This window comes from Oryzias latipes, chromosome 6 (assembly GCF_002234675.1).
Source record: "Oryzias latipes chromosome 6, ASM223467v1".
NCBI lineage: Eukaryota > Metazoa > Chordata > Actinopteri > Beloniformes > Adrianichthyidae > Oryzias > Oryzias latipes.
The window spans coordinates 8,214,275-8,238,098 of record NC_019864.2 but is presented as its reverse complement, the minus strand read 5'-3'; the positions used below and the strand labels follow the sequence as shown (position 1 = coordinate 8,238,098).

The window sequence follows — 23,824 nt, the reverse complement described above, 5'->3', positions numbered from 1 at the left end:
TTTGGCCGGAGCGGACAGAGAGGACTTCAGCTTTCAAATGACAAAGATCAATCCGGAAATATCAATCAAACGAGTCATGTTTAAAGCCTGACAATCCATGCAGATTTATGACAAACTCTCAGCAATTTTCCAACAACAACCTTAATAGCCAAAATTCGTGTTTTTGAATCAATGTTAAAATTACACAATTTCATACAATAATAAGATTAACATTTAAACCACAACTTAGATACATTCAAATATGTTAATTCAGCTTCTTAATAAAATAGCTTAGAATTTCAGTGAAGAGTTTCTGATTTTAAAGCAAACAAAAATTAAAATTAACAATGTTCTTCAAATTCATGTATGGTAGAGTTAATATTTCTGGGATGTCTCTTTGCAAGATACACTGCAGTTTTTTGCTGCTGTTGCATCAAGCAAAGCAACACTCAGCTGTCCTATCTCAGGCTGGACACACACACACACACACCCACACCCACACCCACACCCACACACACACACACACACACACACACACATAGACTCCTGTACACACAAACAATAAATGTATTTGTTTTGTTAAAGTGTTTTCTAAAATGCAGAAAGTTTGTCGCCAGAAATTCTGCTCATCATTTATAAAGGAAATAGTTTCACCACAAATTCCATAATACAGAAGAAGAAATTTGTAGATTTAATTTCTTTTTTCTTTAATTTGCTGCTTGGCTTGACGGAAAAGCAACAGCAGACTGACATTTTTGTTTCAAACAAAAATATTAATACAAATACAAAGTTGAAATTTTTGTATAAAAATATACAAACTCTTCAACATTAACTTGATCTTTTACTCCCTCTCAGGAGAGATGCACAGACTCCATCTGTGAAATGATAAGCCCCCCCCCCCCCCCCACACACACACACACACATACACACACACACACACAAAGACACCCCTATGGAAGCGATTCTGTAGCATAATTCAAAATTAAAGTCAAAACCAGCAACCCCCACAAACGTAATTTTGAATTAAGACATCTCCATCAAAATCAGTTGAAAACAGCACAGACCGTCTCACATACTCACACTTATCTCACTATGGTGTCCAGCAATATTAAATGTGTGTTTTAACATCTGATTTATCTGAAGTTGCTTTAGAATATACCAGCTCGTGGTGTACGCATGTACAGAAATTTGTCATCCAATTCACTGTAGATCATTTAGACTGAATACAAGTCAAACAGCCCAAAAACACACCTGACAACACCTGTTTTTTTTTGAAGAAGATAAAAACTCAAAGACACACAGACGCAAACGATCTTTAATACAGGTAAACAAACTTTGACTCGCATTCCCACACACTTTTTAAATAATTGCACATTTTTTCAAATTTTTGACATATAAATAATCAGCCTTAAATGCCAAAATACACTTATATAGTGTCACACACACTCACACACAAACACACTCAAAGACATACTTTTGACAGATTCTGAAACAAAAAGAAATCATTACAAAATATGGGTTCTTTACATTTCCAAATAAACAGAAATGCAAAGAAACAAAAACTCGAAGTTTCATATTTTAAGTCATTGATAACTAAGCAGTTTGGTATTTCATTTGCAGAAGCTTTCAAAATGTCACCAAGAGCTTTTCTGCACCTACACTAGTCTGAACGTTGTCAGGAAAACCAGATGATTGTTGTGCCTACCCAGGGTGTAACTTTCAGACAAAAACCCAATGAGGACTGGATTCATAATGAGTCTTGGAAGGAATCTCACTGCCATGTCTATCTGAAACTGAAATGATCACGAGGTAGAAATTTGTCTCACATGTGATGCAAGTTGCAACATGTCCCCCACAGACGTTACTGGTGGGTCAAAAATTAAGGTTTGTACGCATAACATTTTAACTAATTGATTCAAATAGCATACTCATCTAAATTTGCCAGTATTACAAATGTTTTCATCAAAACAAATGTTGATGCAGGTTTTTTTAGCAGCTTTAATTCATATATTCTGCAGAAATGACATTTTATTTTTAATAAACTAAAAAGACAAAAATAAATAATATGAAAAATAACATTTCCCTGAATCTAGCATTTTATTTGACTCAAATGATTTGGTTTTACAGCTACAAAATTTTCATGAAGCTGCAAACACTGCTATGATCTAACTGTGTCTAAATATGTGTTTTAGTGACAAAGCTTATTTTATATTTTTCTAAAAGTACACAGACATTTTATTCAAAATGTATAAAACTACTTCATTTATATTCTTAATGATTCCTTTAATGTGTCAAAATCATGATTGGATGCGATTCAAACTTACAGAAAATGATGAGACAGTTTTTTTAATTGAGATAATCTGGAAATATCTGAATTTGAATCTATAACTTTTGTTGGAAAAAAGCTTTTTAAACAACAATGATATTTATTCTTTAAAACCATTGATGTTTTAAATTTGTTTATGTTTTCATTTACAAGATTTCATTTGCTACAGCTTCCACCATTTTGGAGAACTTAACATTGTGTTGAATCTGTTATGTATTTTTAAAGTAAATCATTTTGCTGGCAAATTTCACTGACATTAAATAAAAAATGTGAAAATATTGAATGTCTTAATAATTATTCCTGTTTTTGGTTTTCAATATATATATTTTTTTACATATTATGTTATGTAGGCTCATTCAGAGTGATTACAATTATTGTACGGGGGGAAACTTTGCCCACAGATTCAAAGTGAGGGACAAAGGCATGTTTTTAATTCACTGTAGGGCGATGCACATGCAAGCAAAGATGTTGGTTCAATGACCTGTTATCCCTGTCCTCTCCTTTATATGTCACAGCTTTTACGCTTCAACTCGGTCCTTCTTTTTTTCTATTTTCTTAGCTGTTTTTGGCTTCAAACATTATTTGGTTAAAATATATTACAGTTATAGAATAAAAACTCTTAAATTCATGCTGTTTTATGCCCCCCACCCCCACTTCCAGTCTGCAGAACTGATCAGAGCTTTCACTTTTACTCTGTGTCTTTGGCAAAATGATCGCAGCGCTAATGAATACATGATCTAAACGTAAATTATTATAATGCTAATTTATTTAAGTAATTTTCGATCAGCTTGTGCCACAAACAGATAAGCAGCAGTTGTGTTGTTTCCTTCTGCAGCTCTGTGCCTTCAGCTTTATAGTCAGCCATTTTCTGTCAGACATGAGGAAGCTTCACTGAGGCTGCAATGCATTCGAATAGCTTTTATAACCAGATTTGAAACAAAAAAAACAAAGCACCTACGTGAGAAAATGCTCAAAAGCAGTAAAACGTGTTTCATCACTGAGATCATTTCCAAAAAAAACGTCTGCCTTTCAGTTCCCAGAGGGCTCACAGCAACATGAGTAGTTAGCATCTAGCAGGACAGCCACAGTCTATGGTTTTTGCATCAAATTCAAGATCAGCGAGCAGCAATTAAAATTCAAAAATGACATTTTGCATCTGATGTTTACATACACCTGTGCTGATATTCAGTACAGGTGTTGGAGATTGGAGAGCAATCCAAAGTTTTTTTTTTTTAAGAGTATTAACACTTTTAATGTCTTAGGAGTTTTGTGCACTCACTCAACTGTGTTACAATTGACATGTCCTGTTAACTTTACATGTTTGATTTCTTTCATACCTGAAGTCTGTCTCCATCAGCCAGTGACAGCAATCCTGCAGCTGCAGCACCTGATGATACATGCAACAAAATCAGATCAATTATAATTGTAGCAAAACATACAATTTAAGAGCTTATATCTGCTGTTTCCAATCTTTTTTAAGAGTTAATGAACCTTTATTGAACAAAATTAAAATTTCAACTGTTAATTGACACAAAGCAGGATTTTCCCCATTGTCACTACTCACAGGTTTTACTTTAATTACAATCTTAAATTAAAATCTCAAATTACATATTGAAAAGAAAAAATAAAGACTTCAGTCCAGGAGGTGCAGACGAAAATGTTTTTTATTAAGGAATGCATATTTTCTTTAAAATATTTTTTCATTGTGCAACAAAACTACAAAGGCGTACGTTTAGCTGATTTTTGTGTCTGTACCTGAAAGATAAGTATTATGACATTTTGTGTACTGTTAAAGAAAAACCTCAAAGTGATTCTAATTATAATTTATCAGAATTCCGTTACAATATAGCCAATATGAGCATATTTCAAAATGTGTTTCTTTAGGAGTCTTTAAGCCTAACTAAAACACACCCAAACATTATTCTTCCAGAGGTCATGAGGGTGTGTGAACCTCCCACAGTATGATTGTGAAGCTCTGCTGGAATGTTTCTATGTACCTGTGTAATTACTTTTGTTCCAGTTTAGATTTCAAGTTTTTCATTTCAGATCAAGTGTGTGTGTGTGTGTGTTAGTGTGGGTGTTTGTATGGCTGTCATAGTTGACACATCTTAAATTTTAAACATCTTACTTTGTACAGTTGAGTCGTATTTAATGACGCTTTGTGGTCCCTGATCTGTAACTGGTTGGCCGTTTACTGGTTTATCCGCTACATATCACCTGTAATTTCATCACTACATAATTAAGGTTCTACAGTTCAAATATCACATGTGCTAAAAATGTTTTAGCAAAATTATTTCTAAATATGTTATTTTCTATCACATCAACAGACACAATGACATTCTTCCTTCAATGTGCAGTTTCAGGGTGGATGCACAGATGTCTGTCAGAGACATCACCAGTGAATGTGACGCTTTCCTTTACATACAGTTTAATTATCCATTCTGATGTGGCCAAAGTATGGCTCACAGTTATTTACTAACAATTTGCTGTGAAAGACAGGGCAAGAATTTGTAGGTAAAAATAAGCATAGTGCTGTGAGAAGCCGTTTAATACAAGGACTTAACCCTGATTCTGTCACCTAACCCTCAGATTCACTTACAATTTTATTATGTGACCTACATGTATTTTCAACTGTAAAAACTGCAGTGGAAAAAAATCAGTGGAAACTTTTTGAACAACAGACTCAACAACCTTTAATTTATTTAATTTATTTCCAGAGCGCAGTATTTTTTTCATTAACCAAAAATAGAAGTCCTGAATTAAATTTTCATTTAGTTTTACTGAAAAAAAGAACATTTTAGGAGAACATGAATCAAATTTCTGCAGGACTTTTCTGTTTGTTTTCTTTGAATTAGGATGGGTTCAAAACACCAGAAACACCATCAGAATAATTCAATTTATAACCATGCGGCAAACAAAAGAAATAAGTATCAAATTCTTAACGACTAAGAGTTTCATATAAAAAAACCAACAGATCATGTTTTAAAATACTCATTAAGATATAAAAAAGAGAACCCATGAAATGAACACGGTGATTCAAAATATATGCCTGTAGTTTCTTTTCTTTTTTTTTACTTAAAGATTCATAGAATATAGGCAAATGAAAAATGCTACCTAGTCTAAACTTTAATGGTGAATCATGTTTTGGTCGTTCAAAATCAGCAGGAGCCAAAATTGTGGGTTCTTTCAACATGATGCCAGTTATTTCACAAGCTCTACAGTTTTGCAAGCTTTTCTTGCATCATTTCTTTGTTTTTTCTGCAGGTGTATGTAAAGTAAGCATCAATTTAATGTGGATGTTGAGTCTCAGTGGCAGTTTTACATTCATATGTTAACATCTGAAGGTTTTGGAAACCTCTTATACGTTTGTGAATTATGACAATTGTTGAATTAACCTGGGGAAAAAATTGAAACTTTTTGTTCGAAAAGCAAAAAATAGAAAAAATAAAATGATTGTTTAAAGGGTTAAGTCTGGCTCATAGTCAACAGTCAAACCCATTTAGTTTCCTACAGGAATTCAAAGTGTTTCTGTGTTTCTGTGGTGTTTGGGGAAGTAGATGAGTCTCAGTCAAACATGAAATTCCTGATTTCAAGCAGTTCTTAAGAAAACAAAGGTGACGGTAGAGATGAGCATGCTTGTTCCTGATTCTAAACAGTCTGTTCTTCCTTCAAATTGTCCTTTTTCTCGTAAAGTTAGATCCCAGTTTCCTCCCCAAATCATCTGCTGGCTAAAAAAAAGACACCATTCAAGAAGTCATTTGGACATTAAACAATCATGTCTCCAGCTGGGACTGTGATGGACGCACAGCCTGTTTGTAGACACAGATAACACGGGGGGGGGGGGGGGGGGGGGGGGGGGGGGGTTCTTTTTTAGGTTAAGAAAAACTTATTATCTCACTTTTTTAATCCCCCCTAATTTTTTTTTCTTTACATAGAATGGCATATTATCAATGCAAAAGTAAGACCCAGATCTAAAAAAGGGGCCTTGATAGTTCAGGTTTTTAAATTTAATGCACTTTCCTTCTGTATTTTGTCAACTGAGCTGGTGACATGACAGTGGGAATCATCAGAAAAGCATCTGATCTTAGAAATCAAAGGAACCACAAAATAATCTATTGTGTTTCAATAGAAATGGTGAAATTACTGAGTTTGTTTTGACACTCTTCAAATTCATTTATTATTAGAAAACTGCTTCCAGCAGTCACATGTACTAAGTTGGCATTTCCAAACTGGCTTTAGAGAAAAAAATAGAATGTTGTTCATGTCCATTTTTGCCAACTGTGAGACATTTTCTGTAAAAAAATAAAACTTGTAACCATTACTATTACTGTTATTTTACTTCTCTGATTTAAGTCTAAAAAAAGGTTTAAAAAAAGCTGGTTGACGTTGTTTTTGTGATTCATAAAGCACTTTTCAAAAGAGACGTGCATAGAAACTAGTTTTTTGTGCACATAATAATATTTATTAACCACAATGTTTTTGAAAGTTTAAAATGTTGAAAAAACAACTCCTAATCAGTTAAAAACATATTCATAAGCTTGTCAACATGAACAATGAAAATGAAACAACAGGTAAACATTTTAAGAGTTTTGAGAAGTATTCAACATCAAACTGAGCATTTTTTAGCCTGGTAGCATTTTGAAAGCACATTTTATTTTGTACACTGATTAAATCAGAGTAAAAAAATAAAACAAAAACGGGGGGAAACGGATAACAAACAATAAATGGCAACATCAACATAATAAAACAATTTAAAAACTGATTTTCACTTTAGTTTTTACTGCATACTCTCAGTGAATTTTAAGAATAAATGAAACAAACTGTATCTTGATTTTTCTGTAAGGCTTGTTTATTTAACAAAAAAAACTTAAATAGCAGAACAGAACTCAAAAATGTATTAAGAGGGTTTGGAAAAGAATAAATCAACAGAGGTTGGGCATACATTTTACAGAAAAATGTGTTGTTAAAAGAAAAAAAAAGGATCAGCAGAAAAACATCTCTCAAAAAAGTATATTTTCTTTCAAAAGGAAACGAAGAAGTGATGGAAAATATAAACCCCGACCCACACTTCAATCATTAAACAACGACCTCACATCTCACCTGATGAAGGCAATGAACTCCTGTCTTGTTTTTTTATTTTATTTCATGCTATTATGGTTTTTAGCCTATTCAACATCTGCATAATCAGGGTTTCCACATTCTCATATTTCAAAGGGATTATTTTACTTCTATAAATTATTGATTACATTTAAAACATTTCAGTGACCTTTTTTAAGTGTGGTATAACAGTCTTGACACATTAAAAAGAAGAATAATATATATATATTTCTGCATAGTCCCAACAGGAAATTGTGTAAAGTTTTGAAGCATCACCCTTTTTACAATGAAAGGACAAATTGCCAGATTAATAAACATCTGCTGATGCAGTTAAGACGAATATATTTTCTGCAAATAAAAGAAAATCTTGTACTTTTTAAATTGTATTTTGTGAGGCTAATAACAAACTGGACTTTTAGAATAACACATTTTTTAAACAAAAAGACCAAGGTGTGAGCATTTTTTTTCCAAAGGCTGCACATTGATTTTTGAGAACCAACAAAAAGTTAACAAAAAAAGAATGTCACGCATTTGCATCCTCTTGGTTCAAAGTTTCTAAATTAGACGTTAAGCTACAACATGAGTCATCTGATTCATTGTGAAGATGTTGGATAGAATTTCTTTCTGGGAATCTAAAGGGAAAAAATATCAAGTTTTTCCTATTAGATATCGGCATAATAAAACAATATTTATGATTTGTGAGCATTACCATAACATGTTTGTGTTTGTATGAATTTCTAATCTGTCAATCATTGACAGTTCAGTGTGTGTGTGTGTCTGTGTGTGTGATTACGTGTGTGCGTGCACGCAGTGAGGGGAGTGTATCGTCACCACCACTCCTGGTCGTGACTCACAGCGCACAATGCTTTTCGCTCCTCTCCAGAGCCCTTTATTTATTTTTAGCTGAGCAACATTTTATACACTTGAGCTGCAGGCCTGCACACAAGATTACACCCCCCACCCCACACACACATGCAGACAAATGCAGATGGAAGGATATGTGATAAAAGAGCATAAATCACTTGATCCACACACATGACTCCAACGGGTAGACTTTGACATCACAGCCTGAAATGTGTATTTCCACCTTGCACTGACTTTGTCTTTGCATCCTCTTAGTGTGTTAGTCCTTATTAGCCCCTAATCAAAACTGAAGTTTGAAGTCACTGAACACTTTTATCTAAGGAATACACTAAAACAATCATCCAAATTATTTTTTTCCACTATTGTTGTACCTGAAGCCATAAAGTGTCCAAAGCCTCTTGAAAAGTGCTGCACTGAAACATTGAATTTAGTAACGTGAAATAACCATCATGTTTATATGTAATCTTGATAATTACTATAATTTTTATCAAATAAGAATAATAAAGAGTATATACACATGTTCACTTAAAAATTAAGGTGTTCTTTTAATCCCTTTGGGATTCAAATGTGTAGATGATCAACAATATCTTCCTCAAACTGGACATGTAAGCGGCTAAAAACTGTATATGCTTATCCATATTCTGCCTTATATTTTGTGAAATGTCCTGCTTTTAATTATTTTTCACTTAACAGCATATTTACAACAGTTGTAAATATTTGTATGTTACAAAAGTAAAACTTGCATTTATTTTGTATTCTCTTTTACATTCAAACACCCCCCCCCCCCCCCCCCCCCACGCACACACACACACACACATTACATGATTTAGTGCAGGCCACTTCATAAAACATTGCAAAACTTGAGTTGAAGTCCACTAAGATAAAATTCAATTTTATTTTATGACAACCTTTTTCATAGTTATACCTTTTCCTCAGAGCTTTATCAATAATTAATCGAGGTGTGCTGAAATATCTGGTATGATTTCTGGCTTTCTGGTACACTAATCCAACAATGGTTGTCAAATGTGACAATGTTTTATCTGAGCCTTTTTATGTCAGTAATGGAGTTCAATCCTCTCTCCATTTTTATTAAATGTATATATATTGATGATCTTTCTACTAAGTTGAATCTGTGAAAAACTGGGTGTGTTTTTGGATGTCAAACTTTTAATCATCTTATGTACGCTGATGACCTTGTCATTTTTAGCCCCTACAGTGCTCGGATACAAACACTTATGAAAGCTTGCTCCGGCTATGGCAGAGACTTTGATATTAACTACAATCCTTCTAAAAGCAAACTAATGATTGTAAGGACTAAAGACGACAAAAATGTAAACTTTTTGTAAGCTTTGTGGAAATCCTCTGGAACAAACCTCAATTATCAAATATCTTGGACACCTCATTACTGCTGATTGGAGGGATGATAGAGACATTCAGAGACAGTACTGTAAACTCTATAAATATGCTGATGAAAAAATTCAGTACGTGTTCTCTTCAAGTGAAGTGTTCGCTGTTCAGAGCTTACTGCACTCCTCTGTATACAGCTCCTATTTGGTGGAACTATGGACGTGGGACATTCTGTAAATTCTTAGTGGCCTATAACGATGTTTTTAGGCTTCTGCTACAGATGCCCAGGTGGTACAGAGCCAGTCAGCTGTTTGTGGATGCTCACATCCCCACCTGTGAAGCACTACTGCGTAAGCTTACATACAGCCTCATGGAACGCCTGGACAAATCTAAGAATTCAATTATCATGTCCCTGACTGATCCCAAAAGAAGTTCCTGCCACTACACTTCCGCCTTGAGGAAACACTGGATACAGCGATTATACTCTTTTTCATTTTTAATGTAATTTTTTTTAATGTATATTGTATTTGTATCTTCTTCTATGGACCGCATCCGAGTCTGAAATAAAGTGAATTATAATAATGAAAAAAGAAAAACCTGAAACCATGGGGAAGCCATAGGACAGGCACAAAAAGACAAACACCTTCCAAAATGTTACAAAATGTCTGTTATGTGACAGATTAACTTAGCAGAAACACGTGGGTGTGGTTGACCATTCAGGGCCAAGTCATCTTAAATGAAGTCGTGATACATTTCCAACCTCACACTGCATACCAGTGAGTAACCATTGTTGGCATTTTGTCAAAAAAGTGCAGCCTCATTGTTTGTCTTCTACTTTTACAAAGGAACCCTATCTATTGGCTTTGGAAATATGAATAATATATAAATAATGAAAAACTGTTTACATTCAACTAAATAAAAAATTTAAATTACGTTAAAAATACACTGCATTGCCTGTACTGCATATGAAATTGCACATATATACTGTATATATGACAATTGTTAAATTAAACAAATATTCCATTTGTCATTACTTATTTCAGACCCCCTGGTCATCATCATTTCATGGCATGCTTGGAGTCCTCCTCACACTAGTTTGGGTTTAGCGGTGCTAAATGTCAGATAAATTATTTTAAGGTTTTCTGCTTTTATTTGTTTCTGAACTGTGTGTTAAGATTCAAAATGGACATATTATTAGTTTATTAGTCTCTACCAGCTGATTATCAATTAAGATTATAGAATTGAATAAAGAATGAAATTACATTTAGACATTTTTTCATTTGTCTAAATTGATCCATGTCAGTTTTGCCAAGCCTCAAGAGTATTTTTTTTTAGCAAATATTATCAATCTAGCACTGAATAGATGCTGGTTTTATGTTTTTCATTGTTCTAACAAATCCGTCTCCTGGTCTGAAGTACAATAACCAATAGAAGCTGAAATCAACATTTTGAATTTTGATTGAATTGAATTCAATCAAAATTCTTCCTGATAGTATCAAACTGTTCCTTAGCAAAAAGTAATCAATTTAAGTGTAGTATACTTAGTATACTTAGTTTATAGTAAAAGTGAGGCAGTATACTTGAAGTATACTTTTTATATACTAACTAAATATTGTAAACTTAAAATGTTCCATTTTAGTCTAAAGAAGTCTTTAGTTAGTCTTGGTCTAGTACGCTTGCTACACTCAAGTTTACTTAATAACAAAAACCTCAAGTGTACTACTTTTTGCTAATGGGTGGCAAGGCATTTATGTGTTGCATCTGTGTTACATGTGCCCTAAATGAAACTACCTCTAACGCTTAAAGAGCAAAAATGTAGCTCAGAAAAGACAGTTTAAAATCAAATAAAAGTTATTGCTCTGGAGTCTATGCTCTCATCTAATAAGCAAACTAATTTTTCATGCTTGGAGTTTACTTGAAACAAAGTTGTAGTTTTTATAATGTGCAACTGACAATGTGTGGAAATGTTTCATCTGCATTTTATCTCCTCACACTTTTTTATTTAATTCTGGTTGTTGTTGTTTTTACTCTACTTTTTTGGCATTTGTCCTAATCTTTCACTTTCCTCTGTGAATCTTCTCTCTGGTGTGTTTTCTCTGCTGTCTGTCTTTCTTCTCCCCTCTCACTCACTTCCCCTCTCGGGAGCTTGAGGTGTGGTTGGACTGGGACGAAATCCTGAAAAACCAAAGGAAACCTAACTGGTGAGTCCTTCTTCTCCTTCTTCATGTCATTCTCTCTCTGTTTCTGCTCCACCGTTTCTCCACCCTCATCACATACTCTCTTATCTTCCTCTTCTTCTTTAGCCAGATACTTTTTAGTATTTTGTTGATGAAAACTTCAAAACAGTCATGTATCACAAAGCCTTTTTTGCAAACATTTCACTTTTAGCAAGGTTGAAATTAAAATACATAACAAAAAAATTGATTGGTTTTGTTTAAATATAGGGATTTGTTGTGCATATTATTTTTACAAATGTTTTTGACCTTTAATCAACTGTGACTGCAAGTTACTGTTTAAAGCTGGTGTCATGTTTGTGAAATAAAAATGTCTTAAAGCTGCTAATATCTTTTATTTTGCCAGAAACTAGTGACACACTTTAAAAAAATAAACAGAAGGAAAAATCCTGGTTTTCTTCAGACAGGAATTACTTTTAATAAATGTAACAAATATATTTAAAACAAACAAACAAACAAAAATCAGTTCCTAATTCTTTCTCAACTCTGCCATATCTGCAGACCTGATATTCTAAAAATAAACAGTCACTCCAGCTGACACGTTTGTTTGCAATAAACAGGTTTTCTTTGTTTCTTTGTCTTTCTATCCAGAAAGTAAATTATAATGTTTTTATTGGCAGATGTAACTGTTTATGTATTCATTTTGGACATAATTTATTAAAGGTCTCGTAGCCCATATAGAATAGTAACTGTGAAGAAAAATGCATTTGTGGGTGCTTTTTCTAACTTTTTAGTTCATCTTTGTGTTTAAAAAAATCATTTGTTTTTTCAGGAGGGTTGGGGTAAAAAACATGTAGCAGTTTGGTTTTCTGATTAAGCAGATATTTTCTTTACTGTTCTGGATTTACTTTTCCACATAGAATTTCCTGACTGGACAACGATGCTCATCGTTCATTATGTATTACATATGTGTTTTTACCCCATAATTTATGTATTTATTAATTTTTAAATTGACTACACAGCTATAAGTTACTTCTAGAGACGGATTATCTTTATTTTTGATCACTTGTGTTTTCAACCTCTTTTTCTTCCACATCTTTTGTGCTTTTTGCTCATGTGTGTCTAGCACCATGGTTTTGAATTGGCTTGAAGCCCAGGGGATATTCTAACAGGTATGGTAAAAAATGACGTTATAGCATTTTAAAATAGAAATCACCCCAAAAGAAAATATAGAAAACATAAAGGTTCATGAAAAACAAGGATCTACGTTTTACCCTCCTTAATTCAGCATCATGACACAGAAAGTTAAAATTGACGGAAGAAAAACCTTTTGACCAAAATAATGTAAATGTTCTCTGACCTTTGGGATGCAGAGGTTTGCAAAGCCTTTCATTGTTTTGGATGGCAGCTTCTGGAAAAGAAAAATTGGCATTAAAAAGTTAGTTCCTAAAATAAGTGGAACCCAAGGTTCTCGATAAAAAATGTCATCAAAATCTCTTCTAGAATTTGAAATTTTACCATGACAAATTAAAACATTTACAATGAAATATATTGGTCTAAATAGTTAAAACAGCAAGAGTGTGTTTCTGAAACAGCAATTTTTAAGTTAAGCTGAACCACATTAAAGTCTCTAGCAGATGTTTCCTACTGAAATGTTTTATTTCCTGAGTATAAGAAGCAAAATGTTCTTTAAATCAGTCAGATGCTGAAGTATGGCATGGTATAGTTGGAAATGTTTTGGCCCACAGGCATGCTGGGAGCTGAGGCTGCACGTTCTCCTGCTGGTTAAACTTGAATACAATTAAACCACTAATTGAACATGTTTTTAAAACAAGTTAAAATGGAAAGACAGTATAAATTGTTAGAAATTAAACACAAATGTTTTATTTGAGATGAATAAAGCAAAAAGGGTTACAGACAGGTTTAGAATTAGAAGATGCAAAAATTTTAACCTTTAAGAGAAAGGGACAAATGAACATACGTTATTGTTAGCTTTTGCTTTGTCTCCAGATTATTTGATACCAAATATTTACCTTAATTTTTGTGGACATCTGCAAATTCTAGTATAGCAGTGTGACTCATTTTTAGAAAATCCCTTACAGGCAAGTGTGCCATAAAAATGAAAAACACCAAATACAAAGGAAGAATCAATCAAATTACCTGTTTTCAATAAACATTGTAAAGTTTTTTTATGTATTTCTGAGCTCTGATTTTTCTACAAGATTTCTATTATATATTGATTTGGAAAATACGTGTTTTCCTCTCACATTTACATTTAAAAGGGGTAATTTAATCATTTACTGCAGGTTGACTGGCTCCTATTTTATCACTGATAGTGAAATAATTGTGTGATGTGTTTTAAATAAGTAGTCATGACGTTTTCTATTGACAACTTTTAAAGATCCTCACATACCAAAGTTATGCATTAGGTCGCAATACGAGATCTAAACCGCCACAACACCATCTAACCGGTTCTGTATCTGTTTGTATTTGAGTCTTTTTTTTAATGTACCAGTTGTTTTGGATAAAACTAAATCCTGGAACAGTTTTGGTTTGTGGGTTCCTGTCCACTTCCAGGCAGTCCTGCACCTCCATCTCTCTTCCTGATTTCAGCACCTTCTTTCCTGCAACGGTTGCTTTATGAATTTTAATTTGGACCATTTTTTCATTTATCATCTAATAACTACTGCCTTAATGGGCATTTTTGTTTAGGAGTCAAAGGAAAAATCTCTTATGTGTAGGGGAGTGATAAACATTTTTCAGGAGAAGAGGAGGCAGGGAGTTGATTTTGTGGTAAAGGGTCAATTTTTGATTTTTTTTAATTAAAAACTGTGAAGCAACTTTTAAAAAAATTCTCTTCCTGCCTTAGTTTTGAATAACAGAAGTATTTTGTGAGCAAGAAATATCCAATGTTTTGCAAACTCTTGGGATCTGCAAACGCTTCAGTTTCACACACTTCGTCGCATATGTCACGAGCGCACAACTTCACAAATAAATTCTCACTTGTAGACTGACGCACTCCAGCTGACACTTACTGACTCACGCTCACACATTCTCTTCTACCTGATCATCCACACACACACACACACACACTTTCTCTGCTATATTTAAGGGCTAGGAGACTGAATGCTATCCGGTTGCCACCATCATCACAGTGGAACTCAACAAAGTCCCAGAGAGTTCGGTGAAGAGATAGACAAATGAAAACATGTCTCCAAACAGCAGACATTAATACAGAATAAAAATCACAGAACCATACTGCTCAATGACATATTATTATTTATACCTTGTACAGTATTGGTTTGCATTTAACAAGAATGACTCCTTTCCAAAACTACATTTTGGAACTTTAATATTAACATTGATCAGCTCATTTTGCATTAAATTTGGAAATTTCAGAATAAAACATCAAAACAACTTTACCCAAGCAGAAAAAAATGTGTTATGGTTAAATGTAAATACATTTTTATCCTATACTTTTCTTTTTTCTCTAATGTTTAATAACAAAAGCCATAACAGAAATTGGACAGATATAATGTCTGACTACACTCATAGAACTTTAAACGACAAAGACTCTAAAGTCCGGTGGGCACCTTAAGGTGGAGCCGTAGGGACTTAGGGCTGGCTGTCCCTCCGCAGGTATCGGAGGTGATCTGTGTCGCGCTTTTGACGTGAAGGAGAATCACACTTCTTGACATGGGTGTGCTCTGAAGCACAGACATTTGCATTTAAATGTAACCATGACTTTTTTCTTTAGAATGACTTTCAAAGTTATAAAACTGATGTTGTTATGTATTTTCCCAGCTATGCTCTCACAAAGATGACTGGCAACGTCGAGTGGTAATTATGTCCTGATTTTAAAACACGGTTATTCCCATAACTCCCTGCTTAGAGGGCTAAATGTAAGGGTAGGGAGAAACCGTAGGGATGGGGAATGAATTTGGATTTGGTCTAAGCCTTTGGAAGACTACAAAATACTGAACACAAAATGCATAGAAATAGTTTTTAAATGTTAAAATTGCAACCAAGGCCAGTTTTTAAGTTTTAAAGTCCTAATGAAACATTTGTTTGAGATATTACTATCCCATTGTGAGTCTTTGAACGGAGTCACTTTTTAAGGAACTTGTGGGAATGAGAAACAGAGCTGGATTGGGCCAATGCACATTTTGCTGAATTCTTCCAGCCAATTCAGAACAGCAACAATATTTATATTGTAACTGACTTGTTTTGAGTTTCTAGTACCCCCAAAAAAAGAATGGCAGTTTTGTATGAAATAAGCTCCTCTACCATCTCCAAACTGAATGGCCCTGTTTCATGAAACGCTGAGAGAGACTGGTAACAAGGTGGTCACTCCAAGACGATAACATCCAAGTGAGAATATTTCCTCAGTACTTGGGTAGTTACGTTTGTCTTTAACAAATGTACTGTTAAAGTGTGTTGGATGATACATCCGATGGCTAAATGTCCGAAAATCCAGAACAAACTTGACTCAACCTCTGGTCTCACAGGGCTGCCAGAAGACCTACCATGACAACATGTGCAATAGAACCTGAACATTATGAGGAATTCTATTTTCAGAGGTGAGCCCAGAGTGGTGTAGAGAAGATTTGGAATAAGCTACGCTGCTTCCTGCATAAACTGTGAATTGTCTTTTGGTGGAGGGAGTGTGACGGTGTGGGGCAGCATCTCCCTCACTACAAAAACAAAGCTGGTTGTTATCTGAGGCAATCCTTTTACAAAGAGATCATTTGATTCACTGTCGATAAATAAATACAATGTTGACATTTATCACATCATACAAAGATGGAGTACAAAAGCAGGTACGTTTTTTTATGAGTTGAGACCGTTAGTCATCATGACCATATTTTTTCAATCATTGAAACTGAATGAATTTTTGGAACTTGTGAAGCTGATTTGCTGACATTGACATCTCGTTTGATTTACCAGATGAGATTCGAACTGTCGATCCACAGGAAAAATAAGTTCAGCTTACATGATTTTTAATTTTTTTAATACAAAATTTTCAAACATAAAGTTTAGATCAGACTAAGACTCAGCTTGCAGTGCTATTATTTTTGGAACATGTCGGTAAACTCCCTTCTCCGGGTTTTTTCAATATCTTGAAGTTGAGTCATAGCAACTGGACTTCTTCCTTGAAATATTTGGCCGCTCATCCAAGTGGCTGAAGAAGATTTTAAGTCCAGTTGCTATGACTAACATCTACTATAGTGATATCTGGAACATGAAAAGATGTGCTACAGTTTTACCTTAAGCTCTGCAAGTTTTTTCAAAATATGCTGTTTTGCTCATTCTAAATATTACTTAAAAATGGCAGCAAAATGTAAAAATGTGAACCAGTAAGATCGCCTTGCCCTAATAAAACCACATCAACATACAGGGTTGGGAAGTGATGCCAGTACAAGCCATGCCTCCATTCAAGCCCATGCAGGAAATTCATAGATATGGTCTTAAACTATCTTCCAAGACAAGAGTCAAAGACAAACATAATGAATAAAAATTTATTTTTGGGGGTAAACTAAACGTATTAGTCATTTTCTATAGTTTTCGTTGTGTTGTGATTTCCATTTTCTATAGTTCAAATACATGGATGGATGGATTTTCAAGTTTTTTATCTTTTATATCTCAACTTTCAGATTTATTCCAATTTTTTCCTCACTTGTTTAGTTTTACTCCATTTATTTTCATTTGAAGTGAGTTCACTCACTCCTACTGACTATTTTTTGGGGAATTTCTTCTTTAATGTAGAAGCTTCTTAATGTTGCCAAAACTAAACATTGCTTTAGAATAACTGTATACATTTTCATGGAAAATCAAAACTGTTAGTTTAAAAGGTAAATTGTTTTTTTCGTATAAGTGCATTTATTTCCATATATTTCTGTTGGTGTGTTTGGGTAGGACCAAAGCATTACTTGGAATCTTGTGTAACAAAAATTACAAAAGGAAAATGTTAGTTTGTCTTAAAAAAGAGGGTCTGTTTATTAAGGAAAGCAATGAAACATCTTTGAGCTGCATTTGAGAAATTAAGACTGCTACTTTGATGCTTCCAGGTCATGTCTGGAAAATGTAAGCAAACAAAAGTTCTTCCAAAGTATTTCTGTATTCTATTTCCATTTATCATGGTTTTTGTTTTTATCATCATACATTTATTTCTGTCGAACATGTACTGACAAATATAACTTAAGTTTCTGTAAGTCTGATAAAGTTTTTATTTTTTATCAGCACCTCATGCATTGAGGTTCTCTTTTTCACCAATCATCTCAACAAATTTGTGTCACATGACATCAGCTTTTTTAAGAATTTCTTTTAAAGAATTGTTCTTACAAGCAGTTTTAATATTTTTTTTGTCTGACACAATAAAGCAGCAAAATGGTGACTTGAGTGATTACTTGCTGCTCTGTTTGTGGCTTCATATATCTAATTAACAATTATGACTCATGTGGAAACAGAGCCCTCCCCAATCCAAAGCAATCACAGACACCAGCCCCGTAGAAAGTGGTGGGTCACGCAACATGCCGCTCGTGGTGACTCATGTCACAGGAAGTTAAGAAGTTGACTGTAATAGAATGATTCCTACTTCTTGAGTTTGTTGGGCATCATGGCTTGTTTTGTGTCTTGACTGTAAGGGTGAACAGTAGAGCCACCGATGTGTTCATTTCAGAAACATGTTTACATGAATTCACATGGAAAGTTGAAAGCATCTCTCAAGGATCATTAAAACATGTATTAAAGATTCTGGTCTTTACCACAAGCATGTATTAATGTCGCTTAATTCAAAAAGTGAATATTTTCCTTTTTGGGGGAAATGAATGTTTCTAAAGATGAGAACAGGTTACAGTCAGGGTTGGACTTGGGAGAGGTGTGATTTCTCTGTTTTTGTTCTTTGTTAAATCCCTCCAAAACACTTCTTTAGATGATGCTAATAAAGTAAGAAGAAAATCGTTATGAAGTTAAAAACAGTAATTAGTACCGAACTGGGCAAAGTGGTGAATGGATGATTTAAATCTCAACCACCAAAGACAAAGAAATACTTTTTTGTTTTAAGCAGTTGTCACCTGTTTTATCTTGATTGTCCCCACCACTAGAGTATTTATTCATTCCTTGACTACATTTTAGGAGTGTAACAGGTTTCAAACACGGAAATTTAGGGTTTAGAATTAGCTTGCTCACTGAATTCTGTTAATAAACTTTTTATACATTTTTAAAAAAACCTTTTTTTCCTACAACAGTCCAGATGACCTGATTCCAAATTTTAAGCTGCTGCAGTATTTGTTCTGCTCTCTGCTGAACTGAGAGGATTAAAAAAAACTCTGTTTTCTGCCCGTTTGCACTCTGAAAAACTTTTTGCAGCTCAGTGTATATAACAGATGATCAAATAATGAAGAGGATTCACCAAGATTGAACTGCATTTTTAAAAACCAAAACAATCACATATGCATCACCAAAAAAAAAACTAATTGAATATTTAAAATCTCAAATACTGTGTCAAAAGAGTGTGCTGAAGAGGTCAGGGTTTTATTTTCCATCCTCTTGGCCCAGTCATGAATTAAAACCATGTTAAAGGAAGTGTGGAGCTGTTCAGCTCTACCACCTGGCAGGGACAAATGATAAACAGTTGATTTCTAGAGCAGTTTGTCGTTTTCTATTACTGCAGTCATGTTACCTTATATTAGGAATGAAATAATCTCTGATCAAAATGGTTTTCATTTGCCAGACTTTACATTTTGAAAGTGAACATTAACATGGGCGGCGCAGTGGTGCAGTGGTTAGTGCTATCGCCTTACAGTGAGACGGCCTTGGTTTGAATTCAAGCTGTGTGCAGTTTGTATGTTCTCCTCGTGCATGTGTGGGTTTTCTCTGGCTATTTCAACTTCCTCCCACAGCCCAAAAACATGATTCATGGGTTAATAGATATCTTTAAATTGTCCCTAGGTGTGCATGTGAGTGTGTGGCCCTGCAACAGACTAGGGACCTGTCCAAGCTGTACCCTGCCTTTGCTCAACCGTAGCAGGGTTGGCTCCAGCAACCCATGACCCTGAAAGGGATGCATTAGGTTCTGAAAATGGATGGAAAGTTAATGTGGGTTTTTGTATCTAAGTATAAGTTGTACATTTAACTAATCTTGGTAAATCATTTTCTTTTTAAACATATTTTCTACTCCCGTGTTTGCAGATTTTGTTCAGAACCTGTAGCCAAGAAAAAAAGAAAAGCCGTAAAACTGTTTTCATGTGTTTGGTTTGTGATTAGGGTTAAAGTGTTCAGTGATTCAAGTGAGCAAACTTTGAGCATCTATTTTACACATTTTGCTATGCTATGATCACTGTAGCCCACTGTGGACAAAAATGTAGAACTCGCCACTAGAAAACACAGCCCTGATCCATTGCAAAATGTGCACATGTGCATGTGGCTGAGACTACACTTTAACAATTATATGTCTGACGTCAAATGTTTTTCACAATTTTGTTTTAAACTACACTCTAAAAAGCTGTAGGTTTGAGCAATTTTCAATAAGGGTCTGAGTAAAATTTTATAACATTTCGTCGTGTGTTTAAAAATGTAAAAGGTTCAAAAACGTTAAGTAGACAACATTACTTGTGGTAATTTTCAACACAAAATATATCAAATAAAATAGGAACTCATCCATGGTCAATTTCAGGAATGACACAGGCATGTATTAAAACCGGGATTTTGGCCTTTATTTTATTGACAACAGTATATTTCTATCATATTAGTATCCAGTCCTATTAATCTTGTTTATTTTTTAATTTCAAGAAAACAAGAGTTTTTTAAGGATGACATTGACACAAAAATATGATTAAATGTATGTAAAGGCTTACAGTGCAGATAAAGAACTTTTATGTTAACCTTGGCTACAGATTACATTAACTCCCTCAGGCTAAGAGAATTCTGGATTTTGAAAATATATATAATTTTCTTTTTTTGGGAACACTGTATTTACTGAGAAAATGATAAAGATGATAATTCATTTTATAAAACTTAAAAAACATTTGATGTGTTTTTTTAATGTGTATTGCTTCAATGTAAATGCAGAAATGCACAATAAACGAGCTTTTGAGTTTAAACTTTGTCCAGGAGTTCTTGGTTAAATTACTACGAAGACATTGTCAAGCAGTTTGTTGTGCTGCGGTGATGTCATCTGCAAACACTGCAAATGACTGATGGCAAAAAAAGAGAAGAGGGCTAAAAGCATCTGCTGAAAATACCAAGTGCGTGGGGTAATAGTTTTGCATGACTTTTCTCTCGTGACCAGCACATGAGCCCCCAAAACTAAGTAAAAAGGTAACATAGGTAGGTAAATATATATAGGTGAAAGGTTTTTCTTTTTTTTTCTTTTTTTACAACAATTCCATTCATCCTATAATTTGTGGTTGCTGATTCAATTCATAGTCAATATTGGCTCATTTTGAACGATCCGATTCACTGACCTAAAATGGATCCAGGACATCATTACCCTAAAATTCAACCAGTGTGACTCCGAGATAAATACCTGGTACTGAAAAGTGCAGGTGAGGTTTTCCACATTCCTTGTATTTCTTCAATATAATCAAGTATAAATGAAATATGTGTACAAAAAAAAACAATTAAACAAGAATTGATGTCAAATCTATTCACATTTAAGTTTCATCAAATTCAGCCCACTGTTGTTTGCGGTGTATGCCATCAGCAGATGCATGCTCACACCTAAATTCCACAACACATTCTTTCCGTTAATGGTGGGAGACGTTTTACTGGAAATGTTCAATACTTTAATAAAACACCTCAAGGGTGTACCACAAAATCAAAAACAAATTCTTTACTTTTATGAAGACTGAATTGAGATTTTGTTGCAAAAAAAAGTTAACAAAAAATTGAAATTTGCAATGAATTAAAGGAGGCTGCGCTGCATAAAGTGCCGTTTTTTCGCACAATTACCAATTACTGTTGATTGTAACCAGGCAAAAGCGTCAACAACGACATAACTAACTGTAACCAATCAGTTAATTTCAAGCCAGAAAAGTAGACAAAGCACACGGAAGCAGACAAGATAATCCAGCAGGACAACTGCAGACGCACCTCTTGCTCACGTGCAAAGAACAGCAATTACGAGCCTGAGCAAAACGCACCTGGAGGAGTGATTTGACTTTGACGTCATCCTCCCGCACTTTACGATCGGTGCAGTTACCTGTTTTAGGAGTGAAGATGGGGCGGGGACACAGGGATGAGGTGTCAGACGGAGGTCATACAGTGTCTTCCTTGGGTAACTACATCCAAGTGGTGGGACACTTCTCCTCTGGCGCACGATAGGGGCTCCAGCTGCAGCTGCAACAGGATCCACGCAAGACACCCCGTTCACATCTTAGCTCTCTTGTCGTGGCCTTTTATTCCTGTAAAACACGGTGACCATGCGTAAAGTATACTTTACTGGAGATGAACCAGGCAAAGGAAAAATGAACTTTTTGGAGTCACATTGATCAAAGACACAAACAAGGATCGGGATAGATTTTATTGTAAGTTTTAAACATTTGCTAATATTTCCAGACATGTTTCAATTGGGTTTTTGAGGTTTATCAGATGGGCACTGCTCAAACATATTTTTATTTTTCCGTTGGCACAGGGGATAGAGAGGCAATCACGCAGGTACGTCGTTTGCGTCACATTTTGCAGCTCACAGCGCCTTGGATCTGAAGTCTCCAGCTGTTTCAACATATTTTAAGACAAGAAATACCACAGTTTCTGTCTGGTTTTGCCCCAAATTTTTGGTAGGCTAGATTTGGCCTCATCTTTGTCTGACTTTTCCTCTGTGTTGTGGATTTTAATGGTTTTTTTTAAGATTAAGTTATTTTTATATATAGAGTCCAAAAGACACACACAGGCTATTTTTCCCCTCAACATCCTGATCTCAGTGAATCATTTTACTTTCACATATGCGTGTTTTTGATTTAGTCTGAATTGTTTTTTAAAGCGCACATTTCCTATAAAAAGCACAAATAAACTTTTCAACTTCTAACTGTCTCGGGGTGAATCTTTGTTTTCCACTTCTTGAACTCGGATGCGCGCAGAGAAGACTGAATATAAAGTTGCGTGTGCCTTTTTTTTCGAGGCTAAACTGAGTTGTACCGTATTTGATTCTTTTCACTCTGTCTGTCAAGACCCTAAACGCACGTCTGCCAAGTTTGTTTTCTTAGGTATGACCAATATATTGTGTACAAATCATTTAGTTTTCAACCAAAAGAAAAAGTTTTGCTCATGTGTTGCTGTGGAGTACACAAAACAACTCTGTAGGTTTCCGAAATTACGGGTCAATAATAAGCGTAAATGTTTGTTGAGGATCGTTTGATATCAGTGTGGAGGGACATTTGCGGCTAGGGGCTTTGTGGGGAAGTATAGGGAAGTGAGATGCTTGAATTGGATTCACTGCGATTCACAAAACTGGGAGGCAGACACGTGCGCATTCTACATCGTGTGTTCAAGGGAAGTGGATGCTCGCACGAAGGCCATGCTCTCTCCCGGAGTGGACACAGGGCTGCGCGCTCATCGCGTGAGGAAGTTACTGCAAGCTGCTCCTTCATGACACGTCCCCGCGTGGCCGGCTTGTCGGGAAATCCCGTGCGTTGTGCATTTCTCTCATGGATGTGTGTCTCTTTCTCACGTTTTTTTTTTCCATATGGAAGTTCATCTTATTAAGGTGACACCCCACCCTCCTCAAAACATGCACACGTGGAACTTCATGGGGTCTCCCAGTGCTTACACCTCTGCTGGGGTGCGCTCAAGTGTGCTCTTAAAAATGGGGGGAACATGTGGGGTGGGGGGCTAAAGCTGAAATTATGGCTTAATTGGTCAAACTTTGAGGTTGATGTGTTTTTGGACAACTGAACAAAGTACTGCTTCGGAGTTGAGGCTAACCTTGACTGCAGAGCTTTTGCAGCAACTTTTCTAACAAGGAGGGAAACTCTGAACTACAAAAAGAAAGTGTGAAATCAAATAAAACAAAGTCATTACAGCCGTGAAAATGATGGAA

General features: G+C 34.9%; 1 long non-coding RNA gene across 4 annotated transcripts in view; it reads right to left on the bottom strand.

Moving 5' to 3' along the window:
* The window catches only part of LOC105354181, a 32,737-nt gene that overhangs the window by 1,677 nt on the left and 7,236 nt on the right, over nucleotides 1-23,824 (bottom strand). For all 4 annotated transcript variants that reach the window (XR_002290365.2, XR_002290364.2, XR_002290366.1 and 1 more), the window contains 3 exons: nucleotides 21,989-22,190; nucleotides 13,148-13,198; nucleotides 3,643-3,692 (listed from right to left, as the gene is read on the bottom strand). This is a non-coding gene — a long non-coding RNA (uncharacterized LOC105354181). The remainder of the gene's footprint in view (nucleotides 1-3,642; nucleotides 3,693-13,147; nucleotides 13,199-21,988; nucleotides 22,191-23,824) is intronic.